The 25899-nt window shown below is 44.8% G+C and overlaps 1 long non-coding RNA gene across 1 annotated transcript; it reads left to right on the forward strand.

Moving 5' to 3' along the window:
* The first annotated feature begins 23635 nt into the window (after nucleotides 1–23635).
* LOC121610697 lies at nucleotides 23636–25444 on the forward strand. Its single transcript, XR_006007048.1, has 3 exons — nucleotides 23636–23806; nucleotides 24065–24659; nucleotides 24746–25444. It is a non-coding gene; the product is annotated as an uncharacterized LOC121610697 (long non-coding RNA).
* The last annotated feature ends 455 nt before the right edge of the window (nucleotides 25445–25899 follow it).

Genomic DNA, 25899 nt, shown 5'->3' on the forward strand with positions numbered 1-25899 from the left:
AGTTGTTTCCTCTCCTGTGCCGTGCAGCTGCCATACCACACTGTCACACTAAGGCAGAGGATGCTTTCAATTGTGGCCCTGTAGAAATTAACGAGCAACCGAGAGGAGAGTCCAGCCCGTTTCAATTTCCTGAGGAAGAAGAGCCTTTGTTGTGCCTTCTTCACCAGGCGGGAGGTGTTCATGGACCAGGAGAGGTCAGATGTGATGTGGAGGCCCAGGAACCTGATGTTGTCCACATGCTACACCACTTCTCCGTCCATGAGGAGGGGGGCGTGATCCGTCTTCCTGGACCTCCTGAAGTCCACAATGACCTCCTTGGTCTTCCCTGTGTTCAGCACCAGGTTGTTGGTGGCAGACCCACTGTGTGTAGCTTCAGCGCCAGCTTGTCTGGGATGACGGTGTTAAAGGCTGAGCTAAAGTCTACAAATAGCATCCTGACGTAGGTGTTGGGCTGCTGCAGGTGGGTCAGGGCTGTGTGCAGGGTGATGGAGACAGCATCCTCTGTGGACCGATTCCCTCTGTAGGCGAACTGAAGGCTGTCTAGGTCCGAGGGGATGAAGTCTCTGATGTACCTGAGAATAATCCGCTCAAAGCACGTCATTCAGGCAGGTGATGGATGTCTTCTTCGGTACCGGAATGATGGTGGAGGACTTGAGGCACTCAGGAACCGTAGACAGCTGCAGGGACAGGTTGAAAATGTCCAGGAACACTCCTGCTAGCTGGTCAGCGCATGTCCTCAAAGTCTTGCCTGACACCTTATCCGGTCCTGCAGCTCTGCGGGTGTTGATCCTCCTCAGGGTGGATGTCACCTGGTGCTGCTGCAGGACGAGGGGCTGGTGCTGCTCCTCCAGCCAGGGTAGGTGTGTAGCTTCTCTGCTGCCTGATGTGTCGAAGCGGGCAAAGAAGCTGTTTAAGGTGTCAGGCAGGGTGGGGTCGTGGCTGGCGAGCTGAGTGTTAGGCTTGTAGTCTGTTATGGTTCTGATGCCTCTCCACATGTTCTGGGGGTTGTTGTTCTTGAAGTGATCTTCAGTTTTGTTTTTGTACTGGAGCTTGGCCTGCTTGATTCCTTTCTTCAGCTCTGCTCGAGCCCTGCTATAAGCTAGCCTGTCACCAGCTCTGTAGGCAGTATCTCGGGCTTTCAGCAGGGACCGCACTGTGCTGTCCAGCCATGGTTTCTGGTTGGGAAACACTGTGATGGTCTTGACTGGAAGGACAGCATCAGTGCAGAACTGAACATAGGACAATACAGATGATGTATACTCCTCAAGGTCTGCCTCTTCTCTGAACACAGTCCAGTCTGTCAGCTCGAAGCAGTCCTGAAGTGCAGAGGAGGCCTCCTCAGTCCGTCAGTATCTGTACTGTCCTGGTGGTCGGCTTTGTTCTGCAGGCCAGGGGCTTGTAGGCAGGAATGAGTTTAACTGAGATGTGGTCTGACATGCCCAGGTGTGGAGCTGCTACAGCCTTGTAAGCAGCAGGGATGTTACAGTAAACTTGATCTAAAATGTTACTGTCTCTGGTAGGAAACTTTATGTACTTGTGAAATTTGGGAAACACCGCCTTCAGTTCAACGTGATTAAAGTCCCCCGCCACAATCACGGCCGCCTCCGGGTTGTCGTTCATCTGCCCGCTGATCAGGCAGTACAGCTCCTCTAATGCTAACTTAGCATTAGCCCGCGGTGGGATGTAAGCGGCCACAATAACAATGGACGAGAGTTCTCTAACCAGCTTGAACGGTCGGCATTTCACCGCCAGGTATTCCAAATCAGGAGAGCAGAATGTGCTGACGGTGTGTGTGGCTGTACACCAGGCATTGTGTACATACAGCGCCAAGCCTCCGCCTCTGCTCTTACCTGAAGCTGCAGTCCTGTCCGCCCGAAGCAGAGAGCGCCCCGCTATCTCCACCGCTGCGTCCGGGATGTTGTCGTCCAGCCAGGTCTCTGTGACAACGGTAACACAGCTGTCCATCCGGCGAGAGACTATCCTTAGACGGACCACAAGAGTCTGCCCTCTCAGTGCTACATCACTCCTTTATTCAGGAAAGACAGAAACAAGAAATGATATAAGGCACACTACCATATTTTGTCAAGAAGACACGCTGTGTCTCTTGCGCTGGCACAGAGGGTGACAGTGCTGAGAAGTTGAGGGTAGACAAAACAGGAGGCTTCTCACAACGTGAGAAACAGAGAAGTAAAGAATTCTCACTAAGTGCATACTGTTATACTGAAATTTTCCATTACACTTCCCCCCTTTTGATCACACATTGATCACAATAAATGCGTACACAAAAATTTCTGAGCACAAAGTTGTCCGTAACTGCATTTCACAAGGATTTAAACAGCTACATCATTAGAGCTGGTACAGTAGAATAGAAAGCATTTTCACACAGCAGCAGAATCATCACAGGAGGAGTCATCAGGATCATCAAAGTCATAATGAAGGATGGGGAAAAGGCCAGGAACAGGGAGTTGTGGAGACATCATTATCTTTTACTGGAGTATCATCTCGAGTGACTGGTACTAGCATATAGTTGCCTCGAGTCTGACCTACCCATTTCAACAGTAATGCACGCATGCATGTGAGTAATAACGAGAAAAAGCAAATAGCTAAGATAGGCACCAGAATTTGATCTGATTTGAACAGAATCATGCCCCATGGGCCAAAAGTTTCTTTAAACTAGGACAAACGATCAGTGAGCTGGGTGAGTATGTCAAGCAACTGGGTAATGTTATCTTTCGGATCAGGAGCAAGAACACAACAGAGCTGGGAGGAAATGTTGAGCGCAGCACACATGCCTCCCTCTGTAGCAAAAATGAAATCCAAAAGCATCTCATGTTTGATGATTACTTCTCTATGATTCATTTGTGTATTTGTTATTTGAGTGAGGATCTCTGTATTGGTCTTTGTGTACAGGTAGAGACTGGCCATAATGTTATCAATGTGATCTGCAAGGAAGGTCACACCATACCATGGAAACAAACCTATACCCCATTTCTCACCTAAGGAAATACGCCAATGGAAGAAATCTTGACTGGAGAACGTGGCCATAGATCTCTTGCATCTATGTGGAGATGTGGAAGAGTGTGTGATGTTACTGATAGGTATGAGCATCATTGGTGTTCTGAGCTCGGCCAAATAACAACATCCAGCCCAATTGGGAGGGAGGAAGCTGTAATGCTGATTTCCACAGACCTAAACATAACCAGCTAAACCTCCTAGTCCTGGAGTGGACTGCACAACTGTAGTGGAGTTTTTACTGAATCCTCCAGTTGGCTGACATTAACCTGCATACAGGTTGCGGAGCCATTAGTGAGACCTTGAACCGCCTCGCACCTGCAACAGGAGAGTGTCGTCCCTAGGAATTTATTGTCTGTAGGCCATGTACAGTTAAGGCATTTACTCATGTTTTTACAAGTCTGGTTAGTGCCTCTGCACAAACAGAATGGGGGTGTGGAGGAGACATGTCTAACCTTACCTCCTTTCTTGATAAGGCCCACATCTGTAGAGTTGTCAGGCCATAACCATGTGGAGTTACATTAGAGTTTGCAGACGGTGTCATTTCATTGAAAGTGCCTTCTCGCTCTGCTGTGTCGCTCGTGGAGTGCCATAGTGCAGCCACGATACACAAACGATGGCTCCAGTTACCCAGTAACTGGTGTTGGACCACCAGTTCAGTTACTCTAATCACACAGCGCGCGATAGCTTCTGAGGCGGGGACATGACAGGTTAATACAGTATGTTTTCATAGCATGTTCACAGAGCTCCGGAGACGGCGGGGGTGACGTCGGTGGATTCAATCCTACGTGAGGGGGAGCTGCAAACAAGATTTCAAAGGGTGACAGGTTAGTTCTCTCCCTTCTCCTCATCCTCATGTATATCAGAACCAGAGGCAGAACTTTTGTCCAAGGTAATTGTGTGTTGCACAAACCATGCAAGCTTGACAATGTTTTTGAGCATATGTGGAGAAGCCTTTTGTGAACCATTGTTTTACCATTGTTTTGTAATCTCCTTAAACATCCCCCCTTTTGACACGTGGTCTAACCCATGAGTCAATTTTGCATAGTGAGGGAAGAAATGTTTAGGCAAACAGCGTTTCAATGCGCAATGTGTTTGCCAGAGGAGCTGAGGAAATTTCTGTGCTTCCAAAGAGTCCCAAAATCATGTACCACCCCAAAAGCATACCTGGACTCAGTGTAAATGTTAACCAATCAATCAATCAATCAAGCTTTATTTATATAGCACTTTTCATCCATTTAAAATGCAACACAACAACAGAGAGAATGAAAACATAGTATGACAGACAATATCCTGCTTCCAGATATATACACACATGTGCTCACACACACTTACAAAACACACACACACATACACACACACACACACACAGTGCTGATACATGGCAGGGCACTGAGGAACCATGTGGGGAAACACCTATCGGAGCCATCCACACCACACCGTTAACAAACTTCCCTTTGGCCATTTTGCATTTCCTCTGTGACAGCAATCAGCTCAGCTGCCTGTGCGGAGAGATGACATGGGAGAGGACCAGAGAGAAGAACTTCACTGTCAGAAACAACAGAGTAACCAACACGGTTAGAGTCGATTTCATCCCGGGAGGCAGATCCATCAACATAAAACACAAAGTCAGCGTTAGGGAGTCCAGTGTCTGACAGGTCCACTCGAGGTGTGCACTGGACCTGTAACTCTGCCAGGCAGTCATGTTGTTCTCCGTCCTGAGGGAGAGGGACAAGAGTGGCTGGGTTTAGAACATTACATCTTTTCACAGTGACATTGGGCATATCCAGCAGCACAGTGTGATATCTCAGCCACTGAGCAGACGACAAATGAGAAGTGAGGGACGAGCAACGTTACGTCCGAATAGCCCACAATATCTCTCGAGGCAACCAACGCCTTCTCACACGCTTCCACCGCGTGGGAGCCCCGAAGCCACAGGATCCAATTTGGCTGAGAAATACACATTCCAAGGAATGACATGACTTGTTTCTTAGTCTGTGGTTTTGGGAGTGTTCGGATAGCTTCAATACGTTTTGGGGATAGAGTTTTGCCTTCCCCTGAAATGTCATGCCCTAGAAAAGTGACAGCCTGTTTAACATATTGCAATTTTGACAGACTGACTTTGTGGCCCTCATCTGCTAAGTGCTGCAACAGCTTGAGTGTGTCTTGTCTGCATTGATCCTGAGTTGGAGCTGCAATAAGCAAATCATCAACGTACTGCAAAAATGCAGTACCTGGAGTGAGCACTAGGGGGTCAAAAAATGGTGAAAACTGTACTTGCCGGTCAGCTGTGGGTTGCCAGTGTGTGATGTGATTGCAGCCTCTCACAAACAGCCTCACGTCTTGCCACGGTGCTGTAGGAGATTTAGAGAGAGGAATGTGAGGGCTGGATGCAGTGACCGTGAACAAAGGCAGCTGTGCGTTCGCAAGCTTCACAGAGATTGCACTCATAGTATCCGACCAATACATATCTGCAGTATGTAAGACATCATTTGGGTCACGGTAGAACTTTGTTTCATATTCATCATCCGGACCTAGCGGGACATGTGCTGTGCAGCGCAAACTTTCTGCTTTCATGAAATCAGCATGCGGTGAGACTGCAAGTCTAGATTGCCCCATCAAGTGAGAGGCAATTGGATGTGGAATTTGCCACTGATACACATACAGCGGTGTGCGTGGGCTGTAATGAATCATCGTGTGCACAGCGTTTTCTCGTACCACTCTCAGACCTCCAGGCGTAGACACCAGACTGGAAAAAATGGGAAAAGTTCGGGGAGGCCATGGAGGAGGATTATCGGTCGGCCACAAGGGTATTCTGGCAAACCGTCCGGCGCCTCAGAAGGGGGAAGCAGTACCTTGCCAACACTGTTTACAGTGGAGGTGGGGAGCTGTTGACTTCGACTGGGGATATTGTTGGGCGGTGGAAAGAGTACTTTGAGGATCTCCTCAATCCCATTGCCACGCCTTCTGTAGAGGAAGCAGGGGCTGGGTACCCAGAGGTTGGCTCATCCATCACTCAGGCTGAGGTCACCGAGGTAGTTCTGAAGCTCCTTGGTGGCAAGGCACCGGGGGTGGATGAGATCCGCCCTGAGTACCTCAAGTCTCTGGATGTTGTCGGGCTGTCTTGGTTGACACGCCTCTGCAACATCGCGTGGCAGTTGGGGACAGTGCCCCTTGACTGGCAGACCGGGGTGGTGGTCCCTCTATTCAAGAAGGGGGACCAGAGGGTGTGCTCCAACTACAGGGGGATCACACTTCTCTGCCTCCCTGGTAAAGTCTATTCCAGGGTACTGGAGAGGAGAATTCGGCCGATAGTCGAACCTCGGATTCAGGAGGAACAATGCGGTTTTCGTCCTGGTCCTGGAACACTGGACCAGCTCTACACCATCCGCAGGGTGCTCGAGGGTTCGTGGGAGTTTGCCCAACCAGCCCACATGTGTTTTGTGGACTTGGAGAAGGCATTCGACCGTGTCCCTCATGGCATTCTGTGGGAGGTGCTTCGGGAGTGTGGAGTCCGGGGCCCTTTGCTACGGGCCGTCCGGTCTCTGTATAACCGGAGCAGGAGCTTGGTTCGCATTGACGGCAGTAAGTCAGACTTGTTCCAAGTGCATGTTGGACTCCGGCAGGGCTGCCCTTTGTCACCGGTTCTGTTCATTATTTTTATGGACAGAATTTCTAGGCGCAGCCAAGGGCCGGAGGGAGTCTGGTTTGGGGACCACAGGATTTCATCTTTGCTTTTTGCGGATTATGTTGTCCTGTTGGCTTCTTTGAACCAAGACCTCCAGCATGTGTTGGGGCGGTTTGCAGCCGAGTGCGAAGTGGCTGGGATGAGAATCAGCACCTCCAAGTCCAAGGCCATGGTTCTCGACCGGAAAAGGGTGGCTTGTCCCCTCTGGGTTGGAAGAGAGCTCCTGCCTCAAGTGGAGGAGTTCAAGTATCTTGGGGTCTTGCTCACGAGTGAGAGAAGGATGGAGCGTGAGATTGAGAGGCGGACCGGTGCGACGGCAGCAGTAATGCGGTTGTTGTACTGGTCCGTCGTGGTGAAGAAGGAGCTGAGCTGAAAGGCAAAGCTCTCGATTTACCAGTCAATCTACGTTCCTACCCTCACCTATGGTCATGAACTTTGGGTCATGACCGAAAGAAAGAGATTTCGGATACAAGTGGCTGAAATAAGTTTCCTCCGCAGGGTGGCGGGGCGCTCCCTTAGAGATAGGATTAGGAGCTCTCTTAGTTAATAGAATGTTAACAAATGTTAATAAAACGTGCATTATGGTCATTTTAATTGGGTAACTGATGCATGTGTGATGTCAGTGTGATCTTACATGCATGTTGTATCTTTACTGTAAATTCAGGGGCAATTCTGAAATATTTTGGGGCTGGAGCACCCACTGGCCAAAATGAGGAGTCAGACACTTGCACAGCAGCCACAGACATGGTCCTGGAGTCTGATGAGGAGCTATCAACCTCCTCAGCCATGTTTGTTGCAGGAGTCCTCAGGTGTGTGTGTGTATGGGTGTGTGTGTGTCCGTGCGTGTGTGTGTTTGTGTGTGTGTGTGTGCATGACTGTGTGTGGGTGGTTTTATGTGTGCATTTTTGCATATTTTTTTTACTCTTTTAAACACTATAAATGCTGTGAATAACATGTATACTAATGAAAACACCATTTTCTCTTTGTTAGAATGCCTCAATTAGAAATCCCACCAAATCCTGTGCCTGAGGATGAGCCTCTGTCTGCTGACCCTGCTAACTGGCCTTCAGTTCTGACTGACAGAATTCGGAGACAGCTGGTTTCTAGTACCAGTTCCAGTATTTCAAAAAGACATTCATTAATGGTGAAAAGATTCCCAGAAGCTGGTTAGCTACCCTAATCTGTGGACTGCACTCAGAACAGGTTTGACCCTTCCAGTGACAGTAGCTGAAGCAGAGGGGAGTTTTTCCAAGCTAAAGCTTATTAAAACATACCTCAGGTCCACTATGTCACAGGAGCGTCTCTCTGGACTTGCCATCATCAGCATCAGAGAGTTTCATCGTGTTGAGGGTCTGATAGCAGAAGCCCATCACCCTCAGTCATAAAACGAGACCTGTGAGGAAGCAGCATGGCTGTTTTCTGCAAAGGCCCGCAAATAAAGCAGAAATAGTCACTAAAAGGTGAAATTAAAGACTGTTTAAAAGTCGTTTATTTAGCTTTGAGCTGCAGAAGTTGGAGAGTAAAGAAACAGATCCAGAGTTGCTGCTTTTCTCTTATCGTCCCTGTTTGAGTCCTGCTGATCAAAGCTGTCCTTTTCTGTCCTTGAGAATAAACGCTTTGCAGAGACTGTCAAAAGTATTTTCTTCTTAATGTAATTTACATTTCTGCCGATTTTGAATTCTCAGTGTTTAAAATGATGGTTGGAGGTGATGGAGGAGCTTTCCCAGCTTTATAAGACGTTTTTATTCCCTTCAACAGTTTCTCACCATCTTTCAGTCACTTCTCTCATTTCTAAAGAATCACTTGAACTTACTGTCCATTATTGGACTTTTATGCATCAGTCATGTGATCACTGAACAGAAAGCCACAGTCATGTTCACGATATTTGCATATTTCACATTCACTCGTGAAGTTTCTCCCAAATTTGCACCGTTAGTTATTTGTCCTGATAAATTTGAAGTAATCTGACCCAAGTTAATGATGCACACTTTTGCCACGCGCATCCTGTGCATACTGAAGAATCCTGAGAGGAAAGCTCTGGACATCTCAACTGAGAAAGGAATTGTACCGCGTGAGTTTGAAATCCAAACTGTGGTGTAACTTGTCGTCAATTGTGATAATCGAGTGTTATTATTGTATGATGATGATGATGATGGTGATTATTATTATTATTATTATTATTATTATTATTATTATTATTATTACCGTTATAACCAACTGCACCAAGCACACACCTCCATTTGCAAGACCCTCGCAGGTGCCACACATCGTATCGTGGTAGATCGAGCCGGGCAGGAGCACTATCTGTCTGCTTGCGCATTCCTGGTGATTTACGCACGAATCCAGCGCGGAAGATGAGTTAGAGAAGAAGCCCTCGGCACATTCTTCACAAACAGTGTTGCTTTGTGATGTACCTAAAGAAAACAACAGCGCAGTTGGGATCATTACAATGCTTTTAAAATGCCGTTGTGGCTGCGGAGAGCCCAGGTGATGGAGCGTGTTTCAATGCGCTTCGTGGATTTCCACTTTAACTTTAAATACGATTGTTTCGGGGCTGTTTTTCTTGTAAAACATTAAGCTACTGAGACTTTGATTATTACGTTTCTTTGTCTCTAAAGATGAAATGTGAAGAAACGATCTTTTCACTGATACATTTCGTTTGAACTCCGCGTCCGGGGCCGCACTCCGTGTGTCTGATCGAAGCCCTCTTGTTGTTGTCTTTGCGAGCGTCAGTCATGAATTTGACGGAAAGAGTGTTTTCACTGATCTGAAGTCAGGAACAGTTAGTTTGGCCAAATGTTTACCCTGAATAATGTTTGCCATTCCTTTGAATTCAGCAGCACATTACTGCCAGCTGACTGATTTCCCCCTCATTTCATGTTTCCTCTCCTCTTTCCATCCCTGTGCACTCATTTGTTGTCTTAGAGAATATAAACTATTTTGTCATTATTGTAGTTGTTTTTCAGAGTAAACGTCCTGACACAACTGCACTTCAAACACATTTATTTACTCTTCAGAAAGAACAAGGTAACAAATCAAAGCCATTACTGTGTATATGTAGTTTCATCTGATGAACGTTGACAGGTGGAGCATTGGGCCTTGGTCTGGATGTGGGTGTGACTGGGTTGTGATTGACAGGATGTGGGTTGCATACTTACAGACATTTTGCTATTGGTGTAATACATAGATGTAGCATCTTTAGTTGAGTTCAAAGGGAAGAACCGTGATACCAGACCACAGGATGGATTAGCTCTAAAGGTTCCTCATACCAGCTCTGAACTGGGGAAGACTGGTTTCCAGCATTGTGCACCTCACTACTGCAATGAACTGAAAAAACAAACTATAATGGAGACAATGACTCCTCTGAGGGACTTGAAACTACTTGTCAAAGTTGTGATTATTAGTGTGTGTTTGAGGACTGCTTTGTGTGTCTTGTTCTGATGTTTATATGTGTTTGTTGTTGTGTTAATCTCATTGAGATTACTTCAGCCCTGCTGAAGATGAGGAGCCTGGTGTGGAGGACAGCCTACCATTTAGAGGAATGGTATCTGCTGTCATTACTGCCCGCTCCACAACGGCATCAGCAGCAGCCAGGATGAAGCAGATGACCAGCCGGCACACAGCCCAGAGACAACTCCTGTGACCCCTCCTACTTCAGTCCTGAGTGGTCGGGATCAATGAGAAGAACCCACCACAGAACCAGACTCCGTTGCGGCCTCAGCTCCGGCAGCTCGTCTGTCTCCTCTCGTCAGCACAGACGAGGTTTGTTTGTCAGCTGCTGTTTTCTGTCTTCAGACACAGACTGAGACTCAGCTGGTTTATTTCTTTCTTCTTTTATTCTTATTACTACTTCAAATAATAAATTCATTGTTGCATTGCAGTTAGTTTGCATCAGTTTCACTTATTGTGACTTCAAGCAACATAAAATGATGACATTTTCAAACAGGACGTATAGGTTGCATTCACTCAACGTTACAGTACAGTCAAAGCTTGGTCCCTATGAAGGTGGAACACTTGTTTGGGTTCACTTATACAAACAGCCAGAAATAAAATCAAATCAAACATCCAGAAGGACACTGGAGCTATGAGACAGTGTCGCTATTTGAGAGTCTGATAATGATGTAAGACGATAATAGATTGGTCTTTATATTTAATGTTTTTAACGACACACATAACATTTTCAACAAGGATCTCATCAGTTCATGTTTTAGAGAATTGTGACCATGTGGACTGAGTGGGACATTTTAGTGTGTAAAAATAAACGTGTCAGTGACCTCTGGTGACAAACTGTGTAACAGCAACACTGTCTCTATCTGAGCTTGAACAAATCTTTTTACATTTCTGTGCTGCAGTTTCTTACTTACTTGACAGCCATCACATACTCACTGTCTGTTAGTCTGATTTGTCAGTCTAGCTGAAGTTTAATCAAACAAAAATGTAACAAAGGAGCTGGTTGAGGTGCAGGCACATGATTTGTCGAATAAAGCTTTTGCTGCATCCACATACTGACTAGTTTTACCTTCCTGCTGATGAATTTCATATACGATGATGTTGAGGTGTTTTATGGTTTTACACTACAGTAGTGCCAAAGTACAGCCAAAGAGCTCAGGTGATGTTGATCATTATTCTGAACTCTTTCAGCTCATGTTGGGTTGAAAAAGCATTCATGTAGCTGGTTTGTTTGTTTGCTGAAAGCCTTTTTATCAGTCACACATCATGAGTCGCTGACTGCTGTAGTACGAGTTAGTGCACAATAACTCCTGCTCATCTTATGACTCCTGACAGCTGCAGTTTGCCGCTTTGTAACCCAACCAGAGGAAAGCAGGGGAGGAAGCATCGGACAACTTCATAATGACTTTTTCAACCTCAACAAATATGTGAAACAAGATCCTAAACAGTGTCTTCATATTTCCAGAGTCACAAATAAACCAAAATATGGAGGTGAGAATCATAAATACATCAACACTGGAGCAGATTGAAATGAACTTAGGCTGCAGCTGCCTACTTCTGTTTGAGTGTTAAAATCTGATCTGAAGCAGTGAAGGGAATGATTATTAAATCAATGATGTTGCTCACTAGCTGCTTGATCACACCTCAGATAAAAACAGTTCTCCTCAGTCTTTATTGTCAGCAGCCTGCTCTAAAGCTGAATGATCTCGAGTGAAGCAGGAAGCATTAGTAGAGCGCGGGCAGCTCCAGTTATTATGGCAGGACGGACTGAGGGAGACTGGCAAACCTTGTCCGACTCTCTTCCTCTGATGTAAATGGCCCTGCACAGGGCAAAAACTGCCTTCATCAGCCCCAACACAAATGCAACCAGAGGGTGGGAGCTCTGCAAAGGGTGGAGAGTGGCGGGAGAAGGGCGGAGGAGGAGGAGGAGGAGGGGGATCCAGGGGGAGATGAAGCTATCATCTCAACCTGAATGAGAGAAGGAGTGTGTGGGGGAGAGGAAGAGAGGGGTTCCTGCTGCTTGAAGAAGCCACAGCAGGAGATAATGTGAGCAGACAATGTGAGAGATATGGAGAGGGAAGAAATCCAGGAAGACAAATGTCATACAAATAAAAGAAGTGAGATGACAGCGAGTGTTTCATTTCAATCCCTTCTCATTAGCTTCTCTGTGATCCTGATGCTCACCATTGTCCATTTGTCCATCTTTTTTGTCCTCTTCATGAAGTTACTGGACAGGACATGCGGTTGAAGCAATAAAACATCTTTTACACTGAACCCTTGATTACAAGTCGTGGGGCTAAGAATCTGAACTCATCTGGCCCTGGTGAAGATTTCTATTCCGCGGCAGTTCATACACACACAGGTCATCAGACAGCATGAATGCAATCAGCGTGAGGTGACGAAGCTGCGTGGTGTGATGAGAGACAGTAGCTTCAGTGGGAGGGAAGTGGAGCACAGAATTAATCGGAGTCACCCGCCTCAGCAGTATTTCCTCATCACCTCAATCAAAACTGTCTCATTTAGTTGGTCATATGCATTTCATGCTGAGCACACAGCACTACTGAGAGAACATATCTCACTTTACTGAGTGTCCAGTGCTGTGCAGAGCATGAGGCTGCACACTGATCCATCTGCACCCTGATTCTGTTCTGCAAAGTCACCGAGCCAGGTGAAAGACTCTTTAGTATGAGGTCGATGATTCTTGAAGACACACACCTCCACTTCTCTCCTTGATGAGACAGCTGGCTGCACACTCTTACAGTAAGATTCACATGACAGCAGTGTCTGACAGACGATGTACTCAACAAAGGTGAGACCGAGTGTTTAGAGATCAGCAGCGACAGCAGCAGAACACTTTTCAGGACTGATGTTGTAGCATACCCTCCGAAAGATGGTAAGAGACTCGACTGATGGTTTTTAGTGTTTATTCCTTTCCATGAGTTCCACAATAAACCAACGTGAGATCTTGTAAGAAAACAAAGAAAACAACAAATCACATCTCTGTTACCATTTCCCTATATAATAACTGGTAAACAATCACAGTGCACGCGTAACTGAATACTCAGCAACATATCGTAAGATCGCTAAACACATGAGCAACAGGCTCGCATAAATTTCCTGCACAGACACATTGTCAAAAATATAATTACAACCACACACCAACCTTGTGCCTCTTCGGGGATTGCTAAAATACACTTTGTTTCCGTCACCGTTTCTGTTTTGCTGCTTCACATGCATTCACCTTTGTTTACCTTACAGCCAACTTTATAATTTCACCGTCAAGTTGTTCATTCCGTGTTCATGGCTGAATTCTCCCGGCGACACACTATTAAACCGGAAGTACGACATAGCGTCTTCAAAATAAAATGTTGCACTCTTAAGATGAACCCTTTTAGCACTTAAATGAGCAAAATATACACATACATATAGATGAAATTAAATTTTAGCAAAACTCTAATCATGAAATATATTTATCAAGGAATCATGTCAAAATACTATTTGTTCTTCCCAAATGAACTTATAAACAGTGCAAGCTGCCCTCTGGTGGACAAAATGAGAAACAGCAAGCACAAAACACAAAGTGGGTTTGCTACAGATGTAATTCTGCCCATGTGTTTCCACAAGTCGAAGATTAGACGGATTTGTACACGGTTCGATCTTTCAGTCAGATTTTAACATCAAATGATGTCCTCCGCAGAAAGATCTGAAGTGCACTGAGGCAGCAACACTATTTCCCAACTCTTCCTTCATAATTCCACACAAGCAGTAGCTCAGTTGTACCCAAATCTTCTCAGGATGCCTCTCTGATTGGGATGCTGTCTAAAAAGCATGACATACAAGCTGCTTTAAACAAAGAGGATCAATGATGCAACAGGTTCCTTTCTCAGGCTGCAAACAAGGAACACTGACTTCCCACAGGGCCGGAGCTTTACAAAATCCAGACTCCAAGTACTTTCATGCAGTTGTTTCAAAGCTTTTCTGCCCAATGTACAAAAGTATTTCAGGACAGATAATGCATCGGTTGTGGTGGGTCTGTGGATGCACACCTGAAGCCAAACAAAACACAGTGATCCTTGAAAAGTTTTGGCTTCACCCTGCCTAAAATTGACACACCATCTCACAATCACAATTCACTTTAGCTCTCATTTGAGTCCACCGTCACAAATTACTCTTATTAGCATGTCTTACAAAGTCAGTAACAAACACACACATGCTGGAGAATACTTACAATGAACTAAAATATATGCACCAACACTTTACACGTACTCACATCAGTTAATTCTAAAAAATCAACCCTTTAGCATTCGTCATTACCATTCCCATTATACTGTATATGTTAGCAACAGCTCCGCTAGCCTAGCATAGCAGTGTCTACCTAAACATCTGGACTTTATGACGCATTACTGCAAACTCAACACAACACGTTAAATCAAGGATTCACAACACATACCTGCCTGTGTTTGTGAGGAGTTTTAACCCACCTGTGCGGAAAACAAAGAGACAGAAAATGTTGACTTGTGTTCAGCTGGACTGCAGGATTTATTCTGTGTCCTCCAGCTAAAAAGTCCCACATACAGTCATCTGGAAGCATCTGTTTGCAAAAACATATTCAGTGCTTCGGTGTGTTCAAACTTGTGTCACTCCATGAAAGTAACACAGTGGTTCTGACTGCTGGGATTAACGTTCAGACTGTTACCTTTGAAACAAGACCAAAACCATGCATGTCCTATAAGTGGATCAAGAACAGCTTTCGGTTAACTTTGGATCCGCTTGGACAGTTTTAGGCAAATTTTGCTGGAATTCATTTATCTTTTTAAAATCTATTTATCTGGCAAACCAGTCTCTGTGGATATAATCAAAAGCTTTCTTTTGATCTCGACCTGCAATATAGACATTTTTATCATATAATGTTTGGATGTTATTTCTCTTCAAATAGATTATTAAATAATAATTCCACATTATCTGTCCCTTAATTGCATGTTTGTTCTGTTTCTATAATTTGGTCTAAAATATCTGTTAGTCTATTCAGAATCATTTTAGCAGGTAATTCATAATCTGTATTTATAATGGTCAGATGTCTGTAGTGATCAGTATTTGAGTCATCATCTCTCTTGGACGAACACACATGACACCGTGATAGAATGACTCTCCCACACAGCCACAGTTCAGACCTTCATTGTACAGACAGGTGAGTAGATCAATGATGAACGTATATCTGATACGTCTGTACTTTATAGCTAAAGTGGGCAGGCCATCTGGGCCAGGGCTTTTACTGGCATTTAACTGCTTGATGGCCTGAACCACTTCTTCTTTTCTCATATTTTCTGTAAATAAAGTGAAGTTTATGGAGTTTTTAACAGAGAGTTCAGAGAGTCTGTATCTGTACCTATTTTCCTGTGTGCACTGGAACATGTGGGCAACACTTTTTTTTGACATAAGGTAAACACCATACATTATAGTGAGTGGTATGTTGAAATGATGCACAGACTGGCTGATTTGCTATAAGACAATGTTTATATAAAGGAAAACCACTTCGATTAATAGGAAAAACCTGTCCATGTATTGAGAGTTGCTTGTCATTACTGTCAAATAATGATTATATGAAGTAAGTACTGTTAAAACAATGCTTCTGTAAGCTATTATCACATGATATCTTTTTTGTACAGTATAAAACCAATGTTGAACAGAAATTGACTGTAAATGAGTTGAATCATTACATAAAGTAAAAGTCTAAAGCTGTCAAGAAGCTTTCAGAGAGGATAAGCTGAATATACTGTAGTTTTACAGAGTGTTTCTGTCTTTTCCATCCAGAAGAGTCCTTGTGGATGGACGGGATAATCCTATGAATTTGCCAAATAATACTGTATGAAAACAACAGCCTTCATTTAAATGAGATCATTTTAAACATACTGAATCCAAAATGATGGCTGTTTTGACTGATTTTTGAATATATTCTTCAAGGAATTAAAGACTCCAGACATGATTCTTTTATTAATTGTACTTGACTCATGAATGTGGAACTCTGCAATGCAATATGGACTTTGAAGAATTTATGTGATTAAAATCCAAAAAACAGGAGCAGAGATTCGCTCTGTTCTATCAGAAAACTGAATATGAGGGTGTTTTTCAGAAACAAGAGGCACAGTGCTGAGAACCATCTGTTTTGTTTCTTTCTAACAACCCATAATCTTACAATGTGTGAACCATCAGATAAAATGCCCAGCTATGCAGCAAATAATAAGAAAACACACACAAAAGAAATAGATAAAAACAGAAATGTAATTTGAAATTGATTCATTTGTCTTGTTTTATTTTGATTTGGTATTTAATGAATTGAATTTTAACTGTGGGAGGAAACCGAAGCACTCGGAGGAAACCCACTGTCCGACTGATTTTTTTTTTCCGTCATTAAATTTTGATTTCTTATCCATTGATTTTAAGTTGAAATGTGTGAGGAAACCGAAGCACAGGAAGGAAACCCAGTGTCCAATTGAATATATTTTCTGGTGAGTCCGGTGTTCCATTCCTCCACATCACTGTCTTCCTGAGTCGCACATCACTGTCTTCCTGGTCCTCATCACTGTCTTCCTGCTCACTGAGTGCGGTGTGCCCTGACTCCACATTACTGTCTTCCTGCTCAGTGAGTGCAGTGTGCCATGACTCCACATCGCCGTCTTCCTGCTCACTGAGTGCGGTGTGCCATGACTCCACATCGCTGTCTTCCTGCTCACTGAGTGCAGTCTGCCCTGACTCCAAATTACTGTTTTTCTGCTCAGTGAGTGCAATGAGCCATGCCTCCACATAACTGACTTTCCCCTCAATGAATGGGGTGAGCCATGACTCCACATCACTGTGTTCCTGCTCACTGAGTGCGGTGTGCCATGACTCCACATCACTGCCTTTCTGCTCACTGAGTGCGGTGTGCCATGACTCCACATCGCTGTCTTCCTGCTCAGTGTGTGCAGTGTGCCATGAATCCACATCGCTGCCTTTCTGCTCACTGAGTGCAGTGTGCCATGACTCCACATCGCTGTCTTCCTGCTCACTGAGTGCGGTGTGCCATGACTGCACATCGCTGTCTTTTTGCTCAGTGAGTGCGGTGTGCCATGACTCCACATCGCTGTTTTCCTGCTCAGTGAGTGCAGTGTGCCCTGACTCCAAATTACTGTTTTTCTGCTTAGTGAGTGCAATGAGCCATGCCTCCACATAACTGACTTTCCCCTCAATGAATGGGGTGAGCCATGACTCCACATCACTGTGTTCCTGCTCACTGAGTGCGGTGTGCCATGACTCCACATCACTGCCTTTCTGCTCACTGAGTGCAGTGTGCCATGACTCCACATCGCTGTCTTCCTGCTCAGTGTGTGCGGTGTGCCATGACTCCACATCGCTGTTGTCGTGATCCACATCACTGCCTTTCTGCTCACTGAGTGCGGTGTGCCATGAATCCACATCACTGCCTTTCTGCTCACTGAGTGCAGTGTGCCATGACTCCACATCGCCGTCTTCCTGCTCACTGAGTGCGGTGTGCCATGACTCCACATCGCCGTCTTCCTGCTCACTGAGTGCGGTGTGCCATGACTCCACATCCCAGTCTTCCTGCTCAGTGAGTGCAGTCTGCCCTGACTCCAAATTACTGTTTTTCTGCTTAGTGAGTGCAATGAGCCATGCCTCCACATAACTGACTTTCCCCTCAATGAATGGGGTGAGCCATGACTCCACATCACTGCCTTTCTGCTCACTGAGTGCAGTGTGACATGACTGCACATCGCTGTCTATTTGCTCAGTGAGTGCGGTGTGCCATGACTCCACATCGCTGTCATCGTGGTCCACATCACTGTCTTCCTGCTCACTTAGTGCGGTGTGCCATGACTCCAAATCGCTGTCTTCCTGCTCAGTGAGTGCGGTGTGCCATGACTCCAAATCGCTGTCTTCCGTCTCAGTGAGTGCGGTGTGCCATGACTCCACATCGCTGTCTTTCTGCTCACTGAGTGCGGTGTGCCATGACTCCACATCGCTGTCTTTCTGCTCACTGAGTGCGGTGTGCCATGACTCCAACTCGCTGTCTTCCTGCTCACTGAGTGCGGTGTGCCATGACTCCAAATCGCTGTCTTCCGTCTCAGTGAGTGCGGTGTGCCATGACTCCACATCGCTGTCTTTCTGCTCACTGAGTGCGGTGTGCCATGACTCCAACTCGCTGTCTTTCTGCTCACTGAGTGCAGTGTGCCATGACTCCACATCGCTGTCTTTCTGCTCACTGAGTGCGGTGTGCCATGACTCCAACTCGCTGTCTTCCTGCTCACTGAGTGCGGTGTGCCATGACTCCACATCACTGTCTTCCTGCTCAGTGAGTGCGGTGTGCCATGACTCCACATCGCTGTCGTCGTGGTCCACATCACTGTCTTCCTGCTCACTTAGTGCGGTGTGCCATGACTCCACTTCGCTGTCTTTCTGCTCACTGAGTGCGGTGTGCCATGACTCCAACTCGCTGTCTTCCTGCTCATTGAGTGCGGTGTGCCATGACTCCACATCACTGTCTTCCTGCTCAGTGAGTGCGGTGTGCCATGACTCCACATCGCTGTCGTCGTGGTCCACATCACTGTCTTCCTGCTCACTTAGTGCGGTGTGCCATGACTCCACATCGCTGTCTTTCTGCTCACTGAGTGCGGTGTGCCATGACTCCACATCGCTGTCTTTCTGCTCACTGAGTGCGGTGTGCCATGACTCCACATCGCTGTCGTCGTGGTCCACATCACTGTCTTCCTGCTCAGTGAGTGCGGTGTGCCATGACTGCACATCGCTGTCTTCCTGCTCACTGAGTGCGGTGTGCCGTGACTGCACATCGCTGTCTTCCTGCTCACTGAGTGCGGTGTGCCGTGACTGCACATCGCTGTCTTCCTGCTCACTGAGTGCAGTGTGCCCTGACTCCACATCGCTGTTTTTCTGCTCACTGAGTGCAGTGAGCCATGCTTTCACATAACTGACTATCCCTTCAGTGAATGGGGTGAGCCATGACTGCACATGACTGTCTCCCTGCACAGTGAGTGCGGTGTGCCGTGACTCTACATTCATTTCTTTTGGATATCTGGACAACCCGGTCTTTCTCTGAAAATTCGTTAGTGCCATTGGAATGACGTGAATGTTTTCTGACAACCACGAATGAAATTAAACCTTCTTTTTGAGTCTTTTGTTATAGCTTCAAGCTTGCAGATGGGGGTTCCTTTAAATGCAACTATGTGAATGTTTTCCAAAAACTGAACTAAATAAAACTCTGCCTATTCCTATTCCTATTCATTCATGATGGTCTAGTACCAATGCAACATTCAATTCCTTCAGCTGATCAGTGACGTCGGACTTCAAAGCAGCAGCCGCTAAACCCCGCCCCCAACAACGCATGTCTAGTGGTGTCTTAGCAACCGTAGCTAGGCATGGCCGTAGCAACGGTCATAGACTAAAGGGGCAATCCCTTAATGGCAAAATATGTACAATTTTGCGGACATTACTTTTAATTTGTTTGGAGAGGACAAAGCACTTGGCTTGTGGCTGAGAATGTCCCCATCAAAAAGACGAGAAAAGTAAAGAACAACTCTGGACCGACGTTGAAGCGATATTAAGGCACAAGCGACTTGAGGACACTGAGATTGACCAGATTGAAGCGGATAGACACGAAACAACAGCAAGAAAAACACAGCATGGGAGATCAACCTGTTAAAAGACTGCTTAGTGGAGACAAAACTGGAGACAGATTTTTTATTGTAGGACGCTGAACGCAGAAATCAGCTGCTGCGGGCCTTTTATCCCTCAGTACAAAATAATAGCGGTAAACCAAACTCTGTGGCCCGCTACGTCTCTCTCAGGTCTGGGATATCCCGTCACTTCTCCTCATTTGACATGGTTAATTAATGCTTAATTTAATCACGCTAAATAAGTGTAAAGAGGTAAGTTTTGCCTGCAGGCCTGCGCACAGTGAGAGGTGGTTGATGCGCTTCAGAGCCGCTGCGCAGTGAGAGCGGTGACAGAAGAGAGTCGGCTCATTTTAAATCTATAAAACATGTTTTAATCATTACTTTGTGTCGGGATTCTTTCTCATCCTGACAGGGTTCATTTCTCCATAGGAACCTGCTCACTCTACATTATCCCTCACGTATTTCCTCCTCTTTTTGTCAGATGTTCACAGAGTCTGTGTCTGTATGAATTTTCCTGCGGGCACTGGAACATAGTTCTCTAATAACTTTAATTTTTTATTATTTCCATCCTTTCCTTCTTATGCCTTTCATGAAATTACTTTGGAGTCGCCTGTGTCCTGATTTGATAGCATGAACGAGGTTTCCTCTGTCATCTGATTGTGATTGTTTGTGAATATGATGTAATAGTTCATTATTAAAGTTATCTATTTGTGATTTTAAACCTCTCATTGTTTCCTCAGTTGCTGCAGATCTATTTTTCATTTGCTTTCTACTAATATACTGATTTATTAATGAATCATGCATTTTATTTTTAAGTTTATTGAATTCCTTACATTTAAATTTAAATGCATGTTTTATCCTATGTTTTATTATTCTCCATAATTTCACATGGGATTTTTCTAAAACTTTTGATTGAATTCTTCCATGTATTTCTTGTCTTAATTCTGTGATTAGGTCGTTGTTGACTTTAGTTTCCAGGATCCTCTGTTCACTGAGGCAGAGAAAACAGATGATTTAACTAAAAGATGATGCGAAAAATTGTTTAGGATTGTGCCATAATGATATACTGTACAGTTTGAAGACACATATATTCCATCAAAGCGTGTTTTACTTCTGGAGTCAGACCTGGTAAAATCGGTTCCGAGAGGCTTCACGGCTCTATAAACATCAGTTAAATGAGCCTCATTTCAGATTTCTTGTAAAAGTTTTCCTTCTGAGGGTTTACCGTCTAAACGCGTCCCTCTTCCATGAGGAACAGGCCAAGCGCGTTTCTTCCTAAAACAGCAAAGGACATTTCATCCCAGCCAGCAAGGAACATGGCCACAACATTGGCAAACGTTACTTACAAGTTCTAAAAATGCTTTAAAGAAAATGTTTTAATCTAATGTTCAGAGAACATGTAATGTTCAGAGGACATTAGATTACAGGATGACAAAGAAAAAACAGTGGCACTGCAACATTCTGAGGATGTTTTCAGGATGTTGTTGAGGCCTGATGCCAAATGTTCAAAAGGAGGGTCATAAGAGCTGTTCACTTGTATTTTTTATTTTAGAGACAGGAAAGACCTGAATTACACTCAGATGGAGCTGAATCAGTGTCAGAAAGCTGGGGGAGAGGAGTGCTGCAGGCCCGCTGTCCTGCTGTTAACTAAGATCAGAGCCTGGCCTCTCACTCACACTTTCATACAGATGCTCGCCATCATCATCATCATCACCTGACAGAGAGGGAAGATCCTCAGGCAGCTGCTTTTACATATACCTTCTGTTTTTTTACATTCAGAGCCTCATGCACTCATGGGAAAAGTCTGTGAACATAATGGAGAGTTGGGTTTCATTACCATGAAATAATGTTGACATCAAGTAAACCTCATACATTGCTTTTATCTGTCATTACAAGATAATGACAGTAAACCAAACTCTTTCGCCAGCTACTTCTCTCTCAGGTCTGGGATACTTGTCACTTGTCCACATTTGACATGATTAAAAGTCCCTATTTCACATCCAGCAACGGGGTGTTCAAACAGGTCAAATGCCCAACAACGTGCAAGATGTGAGTGAGTGCCCCCCCTGTCGCAATTGTGTTTCCAGGTGGAGTCCAAGGCATGGTGGAAGGAGACAAAGAGAAAACATCAACATCCCTAAAGACCCGCCATTCACTGAATGTCCAATTCAATATCAATTATCATTAATGGGCGGGGAAGGCTACTTTTGCTTGGTAATTTTAAATCAATAAAATATGTTTTGATTCCTATGTGCCACATTATTGAATGCTTTAGTAGTGAGCTGTGTTCTAGAAAGGGATCATGTAGAGTAATCAGGTTATCTCTTACATAATACATCTTAAAATTATAGACTGACAATATGAACCTACTCATTTTGTAACGGAGAGGAAAAGCATTCACTTCTTTAAATGTTCCTATACTGCCCCCTTCTGGAGAGAGATGTCCCCGGCAAGTCAACCCACTGCAACTCATTTACTTGAACAAGTCAGAAGTGATGATAAAAAATGGGATCTCTGACTGAGCAGCACAATCTGAGTGGAGGGCCAGAGGAGGATTCCTGCTTCACAGGGAAATGAACATCACATTGGAGAAATCGTACAGCTGTATCGAGTTTCAACTGCAGAGCGGCTGCTTGCGGCTCCAAACCAGACATGACGATTTTTACCGAGCAAGCTTCCCGAGCCCAGCCGATCTCAAATGGTCCACAAACCCGACATCAACCGAATCTCTCCGATCGGACCACACTGAAGTCTGTTGTCAGGTTTTATCGCTCAGTCCTTCCTCCTCTGTTGTCAAATGAAGGGCAGGTTGTATTACGTGCTTATTATGGACGCCATGGCCGGACCACATGCACGGACAATTAAATTTGAGCATATTATTCTATGTCAGTAATGCAAATGACTGATGATTTATTTCCGGGCAGGGCTATGAAGTGCATCGTGGACAGTTGACGGTCGAGTTCGTGCTCATCTGTTCATTATCTTTGTATCTGACTGTTTTGGAGGTGAGTGAAATCAAATTGAATTGAAATTGAACCTTAACGTTTGGCAAAACTTGTGTTTCACGTTAAATATCATACATACCATGTTAGTGTATCAGGATTGGGCGATTGGCTGAGTCCATGGCTGACTGGATTTGGCGTTTTGGGCGATTTTTGTCATTTTATTTTCCATAGTTGAATGACCACTGGACGAGCTAACCGTATTAGCACATTAGCATCCATTAGCTAACAGCAGAGAGGCAGCCAGAAACAGCGAGTTAAAGTTTGCTAGAGCTGGAATATTTTCACGGTTAATTCTGTAAAGTAAGGATTTATTTCGACCAAACCAGAGTTTGTAACTGTAGGAACAAGGCAAAACTGAGACGCTTTCATGAGTGTTATTCACTTTCTGCCGCGTTTAAGTGTTTTATGATGATTTCACAAGGTAGGCTAAGTAAGACCGTGTAAGAATATTTGTTTCTTGACATTTTGTGAGTAGATTTATAAAATTTAACAAAGCTGAGAGAGCCCATGCTCGCGCACATCAGTCTTTGTTTGTTTGTCTTTGCTGTTTTTTTGTTTGTTTTTTGACAGTGACGCTCAGGAACTGGGGCCTGTTGCACAAAAGTAGGATTCAGACACCAGGATAAGTTATTGAGCCTGGCTCAACCAATCCAAAACAACAGAGTTCAGGCTTAATTGGTTGCACAAACGCCAAGCCAGGATAAGTAGACACGGATTCATCAAGCCAGGTGAAACCAATCCTGGATAAGTTGCAGCACACAGCTCCTCAAATAGGGCCCGCAATCAATCACAGATTCACTGATTCACCATGGCATCTCGTGCAGCGTACTTCTCCCCGCTGGAGCAGGAGATAATTATGGAGGCGTATGAAGAGGTCAAAGACCAAATAAAAAAAAAGGAAACACCGCCACTGCAATAAAACAACGACAGAAAGCGTGGCAAAGTATTGCAGATCGCCTGAATGCGTAAGTATTGCACAAACACACACTCACTACTCCACTGAAACCATCACAATTACAATCCAAATAGTTTATTAACATCCCCAAAGACGTAGTTGTATTCAGATTATGAAACAGCTGGAACTGCCAGTGAAACTGACTGCAGATGTGAGTGAAATCATGTAAATGCAGCTCCGTATTTGCTCCTCATGCTCCTCTGTTGTTTCATTCATTATGTGTGTGTGTGTCCTTTGTTCATTTTTTAATTTAATTTATTATTTTCAGATTAAACATGACTGGGCCCAAACGAACTTGGCAGCAAGTCAAGATAAAGTACAAGAACATCCTGCAGAACGGTCCTGACAAATATTATGCATGTACATACTTTGTACCCAGAGGGTGCCTGCTCACATATTGTCAGTACTTATGTAGCAATTTAAAAAAAAAAACCCACAAGCAAGGCACGGGTGGTGGGTCACCACTAGCTGACCTAACCCCAGCTGAGGACAGAGCCTTAGAATCAAATATGTGTCCCTCCCAAGAAGATGCCTCCCTCTTCATCAAAGGTGCATTCTTCCATCTTTACATGGGACATATAACCATTCATATTGAATCCATCTGGACTATCTGACTTTAGTTTACCTTGCAGTGTCTGGAAACATCGCTTCACTGTTGGAGCCTCCAACACTGGGGTCACAAATACCAGAAGAAGATGATGATCCAGTGAGTACTCCATCAAAGGCCTACTGTAGGCCTGCATGTCTCATCTAGTAGTTTCAATATGAATCCCTTTTAGATATGACAGGGTGAAGGCACCAGTGGAGCAGCAGCAGACGACTTTGATGAGGTGACGAACTCTCTTGATTCAAGAAGGCTTGAGGTATCGTAAAGTGGAAGTACTCATTCAGTCTACAATGGTGAGAAGTCATCATCTGGTGCCCACACAAAATGTCATTTCTGTCACAGGACCCAGATGCTGTACAGGGTGAAAGCCAGCCGTGCAACATAGTGAGTATTAATGGAAGTGCATTCTCAAAATGTAAAATTCCCGCTAATTGCTGTGCTAATTGTTATGTATTTTCAGAACTCACAAGCTATCAGGCAGTTATATGCCACACATCTTAGACAGCAAATAAAGCTGGCAGATCTGGACATTGAATATAAAAAAAACAAATTGAAGACCTCTCATTGGAATCTGAACTCAAAAGGAAGAAACTCAGAAAATTGGACCTCGAAATAAAAAAGAAAATAGTTTTACCTTCAGTGCAGACTGTATGCTGACTGTAACACAATGTATTAATCATTATTCTCCTTTCCTTACCAGCTCCAAGAAGATGACGAATCTTAATAAAAAGATTAAATGACTAGGATTGCAGATTGTAATTCCAGTCTGTGACATAATGCCTAGTGTCATCTCTATGGTAGCCCCAAGTGGTCTGATTGGTTGGAAGTCACACACCAAAGACTGGCTGTTTTAAGACAAGAAGAAAGGCACATAATGTACCTGAAATGCTATTTCCCAGATATCAAAACACTTCATGGCAGAAGTTGAGCAGTTTGAAAGTCAGACAGGGGGCATTTTAATCAATTATCTATTCTTTAAGGCAGCAGGTATCCTGATTGGATAACCATTTGTAGCTTGTGAAGGTGCAAAGGTATTTCTCATTAAATCTAGCTATCCAATAGCCTGTATGAAGGCCCAAAATGGTGTGTTCCTTCCTGCTCTAATGATGGCATGCCCATTTCTGCAAGAGGTTGTGGATGAAGAAGCACGTGTGCTCAGGAGAGCCTTCAGGCTGGAGAGAGTCTTCAGGGACAGGGCGGACCCATTGGCCTTCCCTGATGACCACCTCTATGAAAGATATTGGTTTTCTGCAGATGGCATCCGCTATCTGTGCAGACTGCTGGGTCCCAGGATCCAACACCACACAGCACGGAGCCATGCGCTGAGTGTTGAGCAAATGGTGTGTGTGGCCTTGCGGTGTTTTGCAAGTGGAGGCTTCCTGTACTCGGTGGGGGATGCTGAAAACCTGAACAAGGCCTCAATTTGCCGTACGGTGCGTAGTGTGTACCTGGCTATTGAATCACTTTCAGGTGTCTTCATCTCCTTCCCTGGTCAC

Source organism: Chelmon rostratus, chromosome 8, assembly GCF_017976325.1.
Source record: "Chelmon rostratus isolate fCheRos1 chromosome 8, fCheRos1.pri, whole genome shotgun sequence".
NCBI classification, from domain to species: Eukaryota; Metazoa; Chordata; class Actinopteri; order Chaetodontiformes; family Chaetodontidae; genus Chelmon; species Chelmon rostratus.